This window comes from Notamacropus eugenii, chromosome 4 (assembly GCF_028372415.1).
Source record: "Notamacropus eugenii isolate mMacEug1 chromosome 4, mMacEug1.pri_v2, whole genome shotgun sequence".
Taxonomy (NCBI): domain Eukaryota; kingdom Metazoa; phylum Chordata; class Mammalia; order Diprotodontia; family Macropodidae; genus Notamacropus; species Notamacropus eugenii.
Window position 1 is genome coordinate 201166350 of NC_092875.1, and position 16536 is coordinate 201182885.

A 16536-nucleotide genomic window follows, 5' to 3' on the forward strand; every position below is an offset into this window, starting at 1 on the left:
TTTTGTTGTTGTTAGCATGACTTGCCAGTTTCTGTTCATTCTGAGCTATAAACTCTTCTGACACTATTCTTAGAAGGCCATTGATAAACCATGCTGTTACCTTTTCTTGCTTTTATATTCTATATATGTATTTCAAAAATATAAGTCAGATGATGATATCCATCTATACCCTTAGTCTTGTTGAAAAAGCATCTCTTTTTCATCTGGATTTTCTCTTTGAGACTTCAATATTTCATTCTTATTTTCCCGTGTGCTGATTTGCCCTACAGAGAATCAGGCCATGGAAACCTATCTATCCCTTCTCTGAATACTCTGAAATTTGCTGTCCCTAAATCTAGGCTGCATGTCAGACTATGTCTGGCTTTTCTTTCCCCTGATATCTCAACAATCTAAGGTGGATTAGACACTCTACTCCTCTCCCCAATGTTTCCAACATCTCTGCTTCAGCAGACAGTCTTTCCTTAGTCAGAACTGAGTCCAGAACGACCTTTCCCACTGTTAGTTCCTCCTCTTCTACAAAGATAAAATTATCATTAGGGCAAGCCAGGAAATGACTAGTTATTTTTCTTTTGACAAAAAGCTCCAGAAAATGTCCAGATATCTATCACTATGATATCATGCTTCTGAACTAGACTTATGACCTGTTTCCCAAATTCTGCTGACTTTTTTTTTTGTCTGGGTGGTCAACAGTAACAATCTGATGACAATGTTGTTTCTGTGTATACTTCTGCTGATATTTACTCAAATGTCCTTGCCTTTATTTCCTTCTCAGATTCCTAGACTTCTTTGTAAGTACACTTTTCCTATTATGTTCAATGCTGTTCCTATACCTTTCAAGAGCCACATTCTAGTCAAAGATAAATAATTCGTTTAATTTCAGAGATATCTAATGAGGTAAAATTTGCTTCTTTTCATATGAACATAAAGTTCTAAAAAAAAAAAAAAGGAAAACCATTAATTATAAGAAAGAATGCTACAAATGAAATGCAAACCAAAACAACTTGCACTGCACACATAGCAAATTGATGAAGATGACAGAAGATGGGAATACTCAATGTTAAAGGAGTAATAGAAAGAAATGCAAACTAATGCACTGTTGCTGGAGGTGTGAATTGGACCATTCTGGAGAGCAATTTGGAATTATGCTAAGAAAATGACCAAAATATCTTTATCTTTTGATTGAGAGATGCCACTGCTAGCCAAATGGAAGCAAATGATTTCTTTTAGAAAAGGTTCTATTTGCAGCAAAGTATTTATAGCAGTACTTTCTGCTGTAACAGAAAACTAGAAACCAAAGAGATGCTCATTGACCGAGGAACAGCTCAATAGGTCACAGATCAATGGAATAATGATGTTGTGTATGAAACTATGAATGTGATGAGTATGGAGAAAAATGGAAAGACACATGAACTGATGAAAACTGAAGCACACAACAGGAAATGAACAAAGGTGATAACCATTCAATGTAAATAGAAAGAAAAGCAACAAAACAATAGAAACTGAATACTGTGAAATTATGACTGAGTTGGTTCTACAGTGACATAACCAATAGTTAAATTCAATAACAGCTATAGCTTCGACTGCTTTGAAACACCAATATTATCCATATATTAGGTGCTAAGTGGTATTCTATTATTTCTATTTCTACCCCAGTCGAAAACAGCATTTGGGACTTAAAATATCAACAGTTATGAATAGAAATCATCAATGGATATTAATTCATATATATTGAATTGATGAATCAATCATCAATTGATATTAATTCATATATTCAAAAAACTATGTTATCTGCTGGAAGTTATCCTTCTATGTAAGGGGAGATTAAAACAATATGCTGAAATTACTCTATCTGTATAAATGTTTTAAGGATTTAACAAATAAAGCTTTGACTAATGAAAATCTCATTTTTAGATAATATTTTTAGATAAGAGAGGGGGGATAATTGAAGGGATGGCAGACTGGGGGAAGGGGTAATTGAAAGTTGACACTTTTATAGAGGGACAGGTCAAAGGAGAAAACAGGATAGAAGGAAATATAGTTAGTTGTTCTAACTGTGAAGCCTTCATTAAATAACTGAAAATCAGTGCCAACTTCAGAGAAAAAAGGAAATAAGGAAATCTTTTGAAAGTGTTATAATACTGCTTCTAGATCAACTTCAAGGAAAATAATTCTGGGTAATAAAAAATAACAAATAATGATTTAATAATAATTCAAACTATGGTAAGGGATATTTCATTTCTTTTTCAAACTTAAAACTAAGCACCCAAAATGCCTTACCCATGGCATTTGTTAGATGTGGAACATGACATTTTACCAAGGATGGGAAATTAATGAACACAAAAGAATTAAAAGACTTGACTAAAAAAAGACCTACTTTTTATTTTTAGAACTTATGCCATAGTCTTTTTTCTTACCTGTAAGAACGGTTTTACATAATATTAATGTCTATTCAATGTCAGGGTAATTTCAGAAAAAAATTCAAAGAATAAGTGTGTGTGTGTGCGTGTGCGTGTGTGTGTGTGTGTGTGTCTGAGATGGTGGAAATTCAGGTTGTCCAAATATATTCATAAAATCCAGTTAAATACTATTCTAAACTTATTTGCCTGAATCATTTTATATTGACTGACTACATGTGAAATATAATTTGTCTATGACCCAGATAAATCTCTGGATCATGATTTGAGAATATTTTATAGAAAAGTAAGGAATGTCATATAGTGGATAACCTGGTTTTTTTTTAAAATACAATTCAGCTATGTGGCAAATTAGAGGTGAAGGTACAATCAGACCTTAGGCCTCCTGGTTTTAATGTCTAAATTAATTATCTTCTTTTTGACCTTCATGAAGTGATAACTTCACATCAATTAAGTAAGACCATTGTGACTAGGAAGAGGGGAAAATAACGAAGTCCACTAGCAACTTTTTCTGGGTAAATGATAATTCTATGAATCATAATTTGGAGCATGCTGTATTAGATTATGTTGTCCTGCAGAATACATAAGGAATGAGTTCCCTCTGATGAATTTTCAAAAGCTTAAATTAGTCCTGATATGCTTTTTTCCTAAGAGAAAACTCAAAGTCTAACATGTAAAAACTATGTTAAAGGGGAAGTCATGCTGCTAAAATATATTCACCTAAAATATAAAGAACACATTTGAAAACACTATGATGATAATGAACTCTGAATATAAACCATTTTTAAGGTTAGGTACTGAATCCCATAATTTCTACATAAAATGAAAGAACTATTGCTAAAAGCTTCCCAAAGGGATAATAAAAAAAATACTCCAAATATTCAAGATGCAATTTAGTTGATAACTGTCTATGCATAATGACTTATTTTCATTCTACAATCTTTTCCCAGAAGTCACTTGCCTAGTTTAAGGAGGCCAATACCAAGGCCAATACCAATACCAAGATCGCCCTATGTGGCTCTGTGACACCACAAAAGATTTGAAGGTGATTATGGTGTATGAGAAAGAAAAAAAAATGGAAAAGAGAAACCAAAAGCATATCTTTCTGTGGTAACTACCATTTATGTATGAACTTGGGTCTACTACATGACAGTATAATTGGCTGCTGTCAAATGTTGACAATTCTCTGAAACGAATAATTTTCTAAAATTCAAAAGGCAATAATATCTCATGACTGAACTGCTACTTTTAAACTTTATAGCCATATAGAACAAGTTGCAAGTTTTTTTTTTTATTAAAAGCAATTCCATTATATTAAACTGAGAAAATAAGAATATATTTAACATGATGCTGGTAATAATGAATGTTGAATACCTGCCATTATTATCATTGTCTTTCTATTTCTACCCCAGTCGAAAACACCTTTTCACAAAAGACTATTCAGTCTTCAAACAAATGTTTTACAATCCACCTTCTCCTCTCCTCCAAAATGAATATACTAAAAGATAAGACAAACTTTATGGTTTAAAAGAATGTTCTAATTCCATTCAAAGCCATTTCAAAACCCAAATTACTATAGTTTTACTTCAGATATCATTTAAAACTGCTGGGCATTTGGGCTCAAATTGTGGGAGATCCCTGGTTTGGCAACTATCTCGAGGACTACAAAGAACTTTAACTTGAGGAGCTCTTAACTCCTTGGGGGACAACGGAAAGATTTCAGGGAGTCCATGAACTTGAATGGGAACTATCACTCTAACTGAAGAATACTGGCAACAAATATCATTCTGAGAAGGAACCCATAGGATTTGTTAGATTGCCAGAGGGTTCGATGACATACAAAAAAGAACTGCTGATCTAATTTAGACCCTCCCTACAACTTTAATCATGTTTTCCTTGTTTTGTTCTTTGGGGGTCAAGTCAAATAAACTAAAGGCAGACCTTCAAATATCTGAGGACAGTTATGGTATCCTCTAAATGTTTTTTTCAAACTAAAAACACTCACAGTTCATTCTACTGATATTTCCAAGGCATAGCATCAAGGACCTTTGCCATTCTGGCAGCTTTCCTCCAGATGAAATGGAAAGAATTTTATCTTTAGATAAAATTCTGACAATTAACAAGTAATTCTGATCAGGAAGGAAAGGGTGGCCAACTAAAAATGACTGGAAGAGAAAAGCACTTATAAAATGCTTGCTACATACAAAGCTCTGTACCAGGTGCTGAGGGGTACAAATGGAAAAGTAATAAAATTTCTGATCTCATGGGAAATTAAATAACTTAGATTTTAGGAAATGTATATTAAAAATGGAAGCCAAAAAGGAAATTGAGCATAAATACAAAGGTATGATTTAAAAAAAAAAAAGGGTTTAAAAGCTTCAGACCAGGAAAGTGAACAAAAATAGAGAAATCCAAAATAAGTGAGGAGATGGCTGGAAGGCATCTCACTACCCTCAAAGAATTCAAGACATGCCTTGAATGGACTATGCCTTGGTGCACTCAAAAAAGAAGACCTCCCCCCCCCCAACTCTGTGGATATGATTGCCAAGTTGCAAATGAATTTTGAAAAGAAAAGGAAAAAGGAAAGAAAAGATACAAATGGATAAATTCTCAGGACTGCTGCAGAGAGGACTCCTTCCTGCTCAGGTAAGGAGTTGGAATATATGATCTCTGATATCCCTTCCAAGTCTCACATAAAAAACACTCTGTAGACTGTCAAAGCTCTCCCTAAAAATGACATTCAGAATTGAACATGCCAGATATGTTTGATCTGAACAAAGTACAGTGTGATTATTACTTCTTACGTTCTGGAGAGACTATGCCTTTGTTAATATAGGCTAAAATCATGATGGTTTTTTTGGCTGCAGAGTTGTAATATATTGATTTACACTAAGCTTGTAGCCCACTAAAATTCCCAGAGGAGGAGCAAAGATCAGGGAAGGTCCCATGGAATAACAATTTAGTTAGTCTTTACAGAAAAGTTATAGGTTCAACAGTCAAAGAGTGTTAAGGTTGCAGGGACCTTCTTTTAGAGAAAGTTAATGAATAAAAATCCTTTGGCTTTTCCCTTCAAGAGTGTTTATTTATTCAAATTAAATAAAAATATAGTGATGTTTCTCCTACTCAAGAATCAAAGTATGACTAAATAATATTTTGCATTTTTTTAAACATACATGGTTAAGTTTAGTGATTAACAATTATCTCAAAAATTAGAAACAGATGGCCATGTGGCCCAGTTAATAAACATCTATAACTGAAACTGACTTCACATTCTTTTTTGTTTAACACATAATATTTACATTTTGTTTTTACAACCAACTGCATAACTCCAGAGAGAAATACCAATTGGAATTCAATTCTGGAAAATGTTCAACTCTGAGAAAGCTTCACATTTCAATCTTCTGAACACACTGTTGCTGCAGTATTTTCTGCAGATGATAATTTATTAAATGCAGATTAATGCAGATGATATTTATTAAGATTTCTTCAAGGCAAGATGAATTTAAATTCATGTATTAAATTCAGGCTATTAAAATTTTAAACTATTAGCACTCAAAACTGTCCAAAGACTTTTAGGATACACTGTGTTGATAAAACATATAAGTTAGGTTTTCTTATGCTACTAATCAAATGAGAATTTTCTTAGGCAAATCTATTCAAAAGGTATAACCTTTTGTAAGCTAATAATCTTCACATACAAATATTTGTCCAACATGAGAAATTAAGTAGGAATTCCATATATACTTGATTGAGTTCTAAAACAATTTTAAGAGGATCTACTTCATTTCATAATAGGTCTTTCTAATTTTTAAAACAAAGACCTCAAGATGTGTCACATTTAATCTGGTTTATTTAGCTACATAGGTTCTGAGCATAAACAATAACAACAAAAACATGAATTATCTTTCAATTCAATCATACAGCTGAGAAAATTAAAGTTTCTAATGGACCAAGCTTTTAACAAACCAAGTTTCCTTTACTTCTTTGTCATTTCTGTTATATGTCTATGGAAAAAACCTTGCTCCAAAGATGTAACAGAAATAATCCTAACATTCACTTCAAAGTATATATTCCCCCTTCTCTTCATGCAAAATCTATGCTTTCTAATTTTACCATACATCCCCTGCAGGATTAGTCAAATGGACAATTCATATCACCTTTGTGTGCAAATTAAAATACAGTCAGCTGATTCTTTTTATTCTCTTAAAATACAATCCTCAAACACTAATCATGTAAGAAAAAATATCTGAATAAAATAGGAAAATATGTACACTGCTCTGCTAGCATTCTAACACCAGTGAAAGCTTTATGAACTAGTATGCATTCTTTTCTGGTTACAATTTTTTTAAACTTCTTGCAAAGCTGCTTTATTTTATTTGGCAGTTTTGGAATACATTTATGGTCAGATTACAATTAAATGAAGTTAGTACCACTCGAACCTACTGATGAATTGCTCTTTTTTTTTTGAGGTAGCAGGAAAAGGAAGAACTAAAACTAGGGAGTTCTTTGGTCCAGGACACAAATAATTGGGAATAAGGAAGCACTTCCTTTTCCAACTCCCAAAGTACTACCTCTGCTCCTTGCTGGGCCCAAAAATTCTGTTACTGTAACTCCCAGGGCCTTCCTTCTTTCCTTGTCACTCCACTTTGCTTAGGAGTTATAGGCTATTGCCTGTGTCACTGGGGAATGGGATTTCCCTCACGTTTTGACTGAATGCAATCAAGGAGGATGGGGCTTAAGGATTGGTTTACTTCCTAGCTGCAACTCTGAAAAAAGTTATTTCACACCAAGTTATAAACTGAAATTCAAATAATCTACTTAAATTACTATGATATACAAATATGTGGCATGAGTCCAAAATTAAATTTCCATTTTGGTTTACTAGTATCTAAACTGTGAGTTCTTATAACCAGTAAGTTCATTAACTTGCTTTAAAAAAATTTCTCCAGATAACTGTAGTTCAAGTGTAACTATTTCAGGCTTGTTTTTTAGATAATGGGAGAGGAGAGCTGAACAGGTTTAAAAGTGGCAGAGAAAGCATTTACAGATGAGGGGAGATTGAAGATGTTGGGGGGCAGGGGGACAAGCAGAATGACTGATGAGGGAAATGCCCACAAGGGACGCTAGAGTTCAAGGCACAAGTTGGGGTTAAGAAATGGGGGAGAAAATATTAGAAAAGAGATGGGAGTAAAAAAAAAGGAACAAGGTGATGACATAGAAAGGTCCTGAGTTAAGGAACAGGAGAGATGAGGAAGCTCACAATAAATGATCCCATTTTTTTTCAGTCTAGCTGAAGGCAAGGTCATCTACTGAGAGAAGTTTAGCGCAGAGGTGTCCATGTGGGGCCCATGACACTCCTGAGTGTGGCTACAAGACTAGTGTGTTCATGTATTCATAAAAATACATATCTATAAATGTGTAGGTTTTCTAGGTCAATATGCATCCTACAGGGTTTCTTCTATTCAGTTTTGCGGCCCCTACTTCTATTTGAATTTGACATTCCCTAGTTGAATGTTGTTATCACAGTTAGTCCTGTCAATGGAGGCTCAGTCAAGGATTAGCATCAGGATAAAGCAGTCCCAAGCAGTAGCATAGTCAGAATGGATCATAGGGAGGGGAGAAGGAGATGAGTGAAACCTAGGAACAGAAATTATGAGAGATTTTAGAGTTCTGGTGCCCACTCATCTAGAGCAACTGACAATATGTGAGGCACGTGAGGCACAAAATATAGGTGGGTTTCGTTTGCATTGCCTTCTATCCTCTTCACTACCAAAGTTAAATTTCTCAACAGTCTATTCCATTTAACGTCAGCTTTCATTTCCATGATGAATCTCTTTACTCCAAAAAAAAAAAAAATTAGATTACAATTATTTTATCTACTTCCCATGATCCCTGTTCTAAGACTTCTTTTTATTTCCCAAAGAACTTCCCTCAAAATAAATTCATCAAAAGATTAATTAAAATTTCAAAAAACATAAAGTTTAAATTCTACCTGATTCTAAATAACTAAGAACTCACTTCTCTTTATTTAAAAAAGAATGAGTCAAAGTGAATTATAAATAAATTCTGGCTATTTTCTAGATACCTTAACATAAAGATAGCATCTTTTTCTAGAATTTACTGTGAAGAATGAGGAGTCATATACTATGTTTCTGCTCTAATATAAACTACTGAAGGTAACTGCCTTTTTTTGGGAAACCCTAGGTAATCTTACTGTTCATGCTGATGAGATTAAACAGAGGTGAAGGTATAATTAGTTTTTAGTCAAAATTTATAGGATCATAAGATTTAGAGCTGCAAAATGTCTAAGTTCTTCAATTTACCAAGGAAATGTGGCACAGTGGATAGAGTGCCAGGCCTGGAGTCAGGGAGACTTGAGTTCAAATCCAGTCTAAGACACTTACTTATGATCCTGGGGAAATCACTTAACCCTGTTTGCCTCAGTTTCCTCATCTATAAAATGAGCTAGAGAAAAAAAAAATGGCAAACCACTCCAGTATCTTTGCCTACATGGGATCACGAAGAGTTGGATCTAACTGAAGAACAAAATCCCTTCTAATGCACAAATACTACGATCTTAGGGTTTTCTGATCCAATTTAGAGTGGATGCCATTCCCTAATAGCACCTGTGGGAAAACAACATAAATGATTACTCACGATGAAAAATTTCTTCTATTGTATGAAAATCCACTTATTCCTAGTGTTTCTAATTTGAACAATTTAAGTACTAAAATAATCATTAGGAACATAAATTTTTCTGGAGTATTTTTTATGATTAGTCTTAATATCTTACTGTTTAGACAGACTGACCTTTTGAAAACAGAATTGGCCCAGGTAAAGGATGGGGAAGGTAAATCAAGAAGCATCTGTTGGTGCTTATTATGTCCCAGGCACTGTGCTAAGTACTTTAGAGGTGTTACCTCATTTGAAAGCTCACAATCACCCTGGAAGGTAAGTGCTATTAATATCCTTACTTTACAGATGAGGAAAACTGAGGCAGAAGAAGAGTTACGTGGCTTGCTCAGGGCCACACAACTAATAAATGTCTGGGGCTGGATTTCAACGAAGGCCTTCCTGAATCCTGGCCCAGCCCTTTAGCCACTGCTCTACTTTGCTACACCTTACATATAGATTGTTTTTATATGCAAATTCTGCCACCCAAAAGAAATAGTTCTTATGAGTGGGGCTTTTCCTATCATCACATAATGAATCAATAAGGGTTTCACAGAATTCAGACGAAAATGAATAAGGAGTAAGGGATATTTTAAGAATAAGCCCTTGCTTGTCTTTGAAAGTTACATGGAGGAATTCGTGGTTTAAAAAAAATATTTCTTTACAGAACTAGATGTACTCAGATGCACATATAGGAAAAAAATAAATAATAGAAGCTTGGATAACAACTACCTCACAAACTTCAAGAATATATAACTTCAGTATATGTATTTATATAGATTTCCAGAGGGTTTTGGTTTTTTTTAGGAGAATAACGTACCACTGTTTCTGTGTCTTCCTAATTGTTCATGGTTCAGATGTCTCACAATGGGAGCTGCTACTTTACAGCTGGAAAGCCAATAAGTATGATTTTTGAACCTGATTACTATTTCTTATACTAAAATTGAAAATGTGTGGAAACTAACAGTCTTTTTCAAAGGTTTTTTTTAAATAACAGTACAGATATTTTGATTCATCAGTTAATATACAAAATTTCCAAATCTAAGTTAGAATCTACTTCATTTAAAATATATAATGAAGATAAGTGGTTTTAATTAAATGACATATCATTTTCTCATTATTATTCTTTCTTCTTCCTTTTTAAAAAATTAAATAAATTCAAATCTTGGCTCTCATAAACTAATGGTCTAATTATACACAGACAAATGACTCATTGATATCTCCCACCTCAATAGCTAGTCTTTTCCCATCTATCAAAATGTGGTCAATTTCATTCTCAGTGCTTACCAATGACAGCATGCTGATTGAACCTAACCTCAAGAACCTGGCTACAGGACCTAATAGAGATTTATAACCACCCAAAGTGTTGGATCATCACAAAGGAAAGACCGAGTGGATGGAGAATGTCTATTCCTCATATTTCAAACTGAATTTGGATGGACATCTCCTAGATTTTGTCCAGGATCTACTGAAGATACACTTGGGACAGACTGAAGAAATGGGAAATTAGTTGGGTCCAGAGTTAAAAAGGCAAGTGGGATGGATTGTATTAAGTAAATGGCAAAACTCTTTTACTGATCCCAATCTTCTCATGAAAAGTTCATATCCTCATGCTTATATTGTGCCAGTTTTTTTTAGGGCAACAAAATACGACATAAAACTGCCTCCAATGTGAGTTGCACCTACCAGAGGGCAGAGGAAAGACATGGTAAATTCTAGAAGTATGTAATACATAACCAATAAGGAACTCAAAAGAATAGGAGTAAAGGACAATATCGAGGAATTACAAATAGACAGCCAAAAATGTTCCATCTCTGTGATGCTAAGAGAAAGAAAGAAGGTTTTCAAGAATCTCTTGGGTATAAAAGGACTGCATAGGATGGGCAGTCATGGGCAGGTTGTCATTTGTATTGCTGGAAGGAACTCCAAAATCGGTAAGGTCACATGTATATTTGAATACTTGAGTTCTAATGGGAATGACAGAGCATTTCCCTCTAACTTGCGGTACACTAATTGCAGTCTTAGAAATAAATTGCTGTCTCAAGTGTACAATGGGTATTAGGAATATGGGATTCTTTCCCTGTTGTTTATAAACACTCATTTGGTTGAGAGAGAAGATGGCATATTAGAGTAATAGTCTTAGAGTCAGGGAGATATGGGTTTGAATCTTGCCTAAAACACTACTAGCTCTGTGACTCTAAGCAAATCACTTAGGATCCTTAATTTTCATAAGCCTTTCCCTGATCTAAAATGGGAATATTAATACCTACAATATTTACTTTATAAATTTTTAAAGTCAAATGAAATAATGAACATAAATCATTTTGCAAACTTACGATGCTATTAGTTATTACTGATAAAAATCCAAATAAACAGGTTTAATTCCCTCAAACTTTTAAGTTTTTTTTGTTTTTTTGTTTTTTTTACAAAATAAGAACTGTCAGACTGAGAAGACTGAATTGATTCTGTATCATTTTTTTAATTGATCCTATTTACAAGTAATTGATTTTGTCCCATAACTTCTTTTGTCCTGTAACTAACTTAAGTCATGACTCTGTCTCTGAACTTAGAGATTCAGATGGCCTGTAATGGGTTAAGTTCTAATCACTGATCTATTCTTGTCTCATGGAATTTAACTGATTTGGGGGGATGTATGAATATAAGGGAGATGAGACTAATATCTTACACCACTAAGTTACCCTTCAAGGGTATCTGGTTTTGTTATCTTGCACCTAGATTTTCAGGTAGGAAGAAAAATTTTTGCTAGCCCCCATTTTTCAAATGCCAAATAGACACTTTTGAGTTCATGGAGAACTCACACAAGTCAAGCATTCACACGGTGGTGAGAAAAAGTGATATGGAACTCTCAAAGTCTCTTTGAAGAACTTTGGAACGGTATGACATGGGAGACACTAGCACAGGACCACCTAGCATGATGAGCCACAATCAAAGAAGGTGCTGTACTCCATGAGTAAAGCGGAACTTAAGTAGGTCAAAAGAAACACAAGATGCACAAATTTAGAGAATGCTCACATGGACTATTTGTGCCCGACCTGTGTTGGAGCATTCTGAGCTCATATTGGTATCAGTCATGGTCGGACACATACTGTAATTTGACTTCAACACAGTGATATCCATTTTGATCCTCTTCAAGAACAAAGGATAACAACCAACCAACTCATCAAACTTCCAACTAATCATGTTGCTCCTGTACTTGAGCTTTGTAACCAGTCATGTTGTCCCCAAGCCCATGTCATCTACTCTGCTCTATTCTTCGTTTTTTACTTTGCAAAACTCGTAAAAGAGAAACTGTCCTCTGGCTTGAGGTCTCTGTAATAAAATAGAGGCAAGCCACTGATCCACTTTACAAAAATTTTTATGGCCATGCTAAGCATTTGAATCTTGATCACATTTTAATAATCTTCCCAATATGGTAGAATATAAGGAATAAAAAGAGACTTTATGCTTGGTATTCTTATCTTTTGTAGCGAGAGATGTATGTGACTGTTAATTATTTTTTGCTTTTTAAAAATCAAAAGTACACAAAAATATTTACAGCACTTCTTTTTGTGGTGGCTAAGAATTGGAGATCCAAAGAACACCCATCAATTGAGGAATGGTTAACCAAGCTATAGTATATGACTGTGAGGAAATATTATTGCATTGTAAGAAATGATAAGCATCATGATTTTAGAAAAACCTGAAAAGATGTACATGAACTGATTTAAAGTCAAGTGAGCAGAACCAGGAGAACACTGAATACAATAACAGCAATACTGCATGATTAATAACTGTGAATGACTTAGTTATTCTTCGCAATAAAATGATCTAAGACAATTCCAAAGGACTAATGATGAAGCATAGTATCCACCTGCAGAGAAAGAACTGATACTGTTGAATACAGACTGAAGCATGCTATCTTTCACTTTCTTCATTCTTTATCTTTTATTCAAGTCTTCTCAACAAAAGGACCAATATGGAAATGTCTCACATGATTGCACATGTATTACCTATATCTGATTGCTTACCATCTCAGGGAGGGGGGAATGGGAAAAAGGAAGGAGGGAGGGATAGAACTTGACTCAAAGCTTAAAAAGTTTAAAACTGTTTTAACATGAAATTGGGAAAATTATATATATTCATATACATATACATAAATCAAAGTTAGAACATACTGAAAATATGTGAATTTAAAAATGTTCTCAATAAATACATTCAAGATAGTATGATGAGAGGATGAAATATCTCCAACATCCCGTCCTAGAAATCACAATTTCCCACAAAATGTTCCTTGGTGTGACTGTAATAAAAATAAACAAGTCTTATAGGCCAACAACAAAAAGGAAAAACATGTAATGGATATTAAATTGGTTAATGTTATAAACTATTATGGTTTCTCAAGCATTAAATATCTAGAGGCCACAAGATTCATTCTTGGGAGAGTAGATATGGAACTGTATTAAACTAAGATAAGATCAACCAACAGAGCAATTAACCATAAAATGCTGTTATAATTTTAAGCAAAGCATTACTAAAAATGTTTAATAAATTGCATATAAATTTTCTTTGCTGACATGGGTAACATTTCTAAAAATGTGAAATGCTGCCAAATAAAATATGAAAAAAAATTTTTCTTGTTTACACTGAGCTCTTATGCTGTTCTCATAAACTATGGCAAAAATACATAATTAAGTTAAGATTAACTTGTGTCACAATGGCCTGATCCTCCCTTCCCTGCTCTGGTAATTTCTGTTTCCCACGGACTAAAAGGTAAACTGTATCTTCCAATGACCAAAAGCAATATCCTTATTTTTTTGTATTACATGATGGGTCAGTGGTACTTCAGTAACATAATATTGTGTGCCTTGCTAACACACTTAGTGATTTTACCAGTGTAGAGAACTGCATTCAATGTTATTAAGATTGGTACTCAAAAAAAAAAAAAAGACTTCATAGAAAGTGGCATGTCAAAACATTTGTTCCACTTGAATTTTTAAATGAAGTATGTAGAATAAAATAATATATAATGTTGAGAAATCAGATAAGTTTTGAACACATCATACATTGTTAATGCCTTCATCTAAAAATTTCCGTATATATTATATATACATATATATCCCTAATATATCCAATTTAAAAATAAATTCAGCAAATAATTAGTTTTATCATGACTGCTATTACTGATAGATTCATCAAAACTTAGAATATCTAGATAATATTTCCAAGAGTTGACTGCTGTTATTTGTTTGTATGAAATTACCAAGTGAGGCAAGACTATTTATTGCCCCTACCTTATAATTTTGATACTTTAAAATGTAATTAGTTTTCTTTTCATAAAACTTTCCTTCTGGCGAACTCTCTGATTAGTATAATAGCTAGAGATATTCTGCAAGTTTGGTCAAGGCATTTGAAAAAGCCATTAGATGGTAGCTCCTCCAGGTCAGAGACTATTTTTTTGCCTTTCTTTGTATGCCTGGCATTTAGCATAGTGTGTGGCACATGGTACAAGTTTAATAAATGCTAATAACTGACTGAAATGCTTTTTGAAAAGGCAAGCAAACTTCTGATGACAGTATGAGTTGTTTTAAATTATTTTTTCATCGGCTTTCGGCTTTTCTCCCAAGCTTGGTGCCAGGATCTGCTACTTCAGTCACATCCCAGAAACAAGATGGTGAAGGTCGGAGTCAATGGATTTGGCTGTATTGGGCACCTGGTGACCAGGGCTGCATTCACCTTAGGTGGAGTAGACATCATGGCCATCAATGACCCCTTCATTGACCTCAACTACATAGTTTACATGTTTCAATATGACTCTACTCATGGTAAGTTCAAGGGCACAGTCCAGGCTGAGAATGGAAAGCTGGTGATCAACGGAAAAGCCATCTTCCAGGAGAGGGATCCCACCGTTATCAAATGGGGAGATGCTGGAGCCGAGTATGTTGTAGAGTCCACTGGAATCTTTACCACCATGGAAAAGGCTGGGGCTCACTTGAAGGATGGAGCCAAGAGGGTCATTATTTCTTCCCCTTCTGCTGATGCCCCAATGTTTGTGATGGGAGTGAACCATGAGAAATATAATAATTCCTTTAAGATTGTCAGTAATGCTTCCTGCACTACCAACTGCTTGGCCCCCTAGGCCAAGGTCATTCATGACAACTTTGGCATTGTGGAAGGACTCATGACTACAGTCCATGCCATTACTGCTACCCAGAAGACAGTAGATGGCCCCTCTGGTAAGCTGTGGCATGATGGGCATGGTGCTGCCCAAAACATCATCCCTGCTTCCACTGGTGCTGCTAAGGCTGTAGGCAAGGTCATACCTGAGCTGAATGGGAAGCTCACAGGCATGGCCTTCCGTGTTCCTACTCCCAATGTATCTGCTGTGGATCTGACCTGCCAAATATGATGATATCAAGAAAGTGGTGAAGCAGGCATCAGAGGGACCCTTGAAGGGCATCTTGGGCTACACAGAGGACCAGGTTGTATCCTGTGACTTTAACAGCAACACTCACTCTTCCACCTTTGATGCCAGCGCTGTTATTGCCCTTAATGACCACTTTGTCAAGCTCATTTCTTGGTATGACAATGAGTATGGTTACAGCAACCATGTAGTAGACCGCATGGTCTACATGGCCTCCAAGGAGTAAAGTGGAAAGTCATGGATCTTCATCCCCAGTCAAAAAAGGAGTTCTACCACTGGGGAGCCTATATTCCTAACTTATGTTCCTGTACTGGGGCTACCATGTCCCAGTCACATCCTTGTCCCGATACACCCCTGTAGTAGGGGGGAGAAGCCTAGAGTCCTGTACTGTGTATCATCAATAAAGTCACCACATTCAGTGCAAAAAAAAAAAATCATTTTTTATCCTAAAATACAACACTAAATAAAATGAGTACTTTATTCATACACAAAGTAGAAAAGAAGAATGATTGTACGTGAAAATGTGATTATGTACAGCTTGCTTTTTCTCTTAAGTAAATAATATATTCAACACTTGTCTTTTAAAACACTTATTTTTTTGCTGTTCTGGCCTTCCTCCTATTCTCTTTTATGCATTAAAAAATGCTTCAAGCACAGTCTTTTCTTTTGGCAAATCTAATCTTTCTCTTTCCTTCTCATTCAACTGAATTTTTTTAAACAGAAAAAAAATACCTCCCCTCCACCCCTACCCCTGCAACTAATATGCATTGTCAAGTGAAATAAATTCTCACATTGGCCATGTTCTGAAAATATATGCCTCATTCTGCATCTTGAGCCGATCACCCCTGTCTGGTCCTCTGGGATTGGAGTTAGCCATTGCACTGGCTATAATTCTCAAGTTTAGGTCTGGGTGAGGGGAAGAGAAGAGGGTCTAGGGGACAGAAGTTATTTACATCCAGAAGAGAATCAGTGTGCTGAAGTACACACCTGTTCTAGTCTTCTCTTCTTCTAGGTTTGGGGGTGAGAGGG

At 35.0% G+C, this 16536-nt stretch overlaps 1 protein-coding gene and 1 pseudogene across 2 annotated transcripts in view; one reads left to right on the forward strand and one right to left on the reverse strand.

Annotated features, from left to right (window-relative positions):
* The window catches only part of CTDP1 (CTD phosphatase subunit 1), a 154420-nt gene that overhangs the window by 20461 nt on the left and 117423 nt on the right, over positions 1-16536 (reverse strand). The window lies entirely within an intron of this gene.
* Positions 14740-15733, forward strand: LOC140500939 (glyceraldehyde-3-phosphate dehydrogenase-like; annotated as a pseudogene).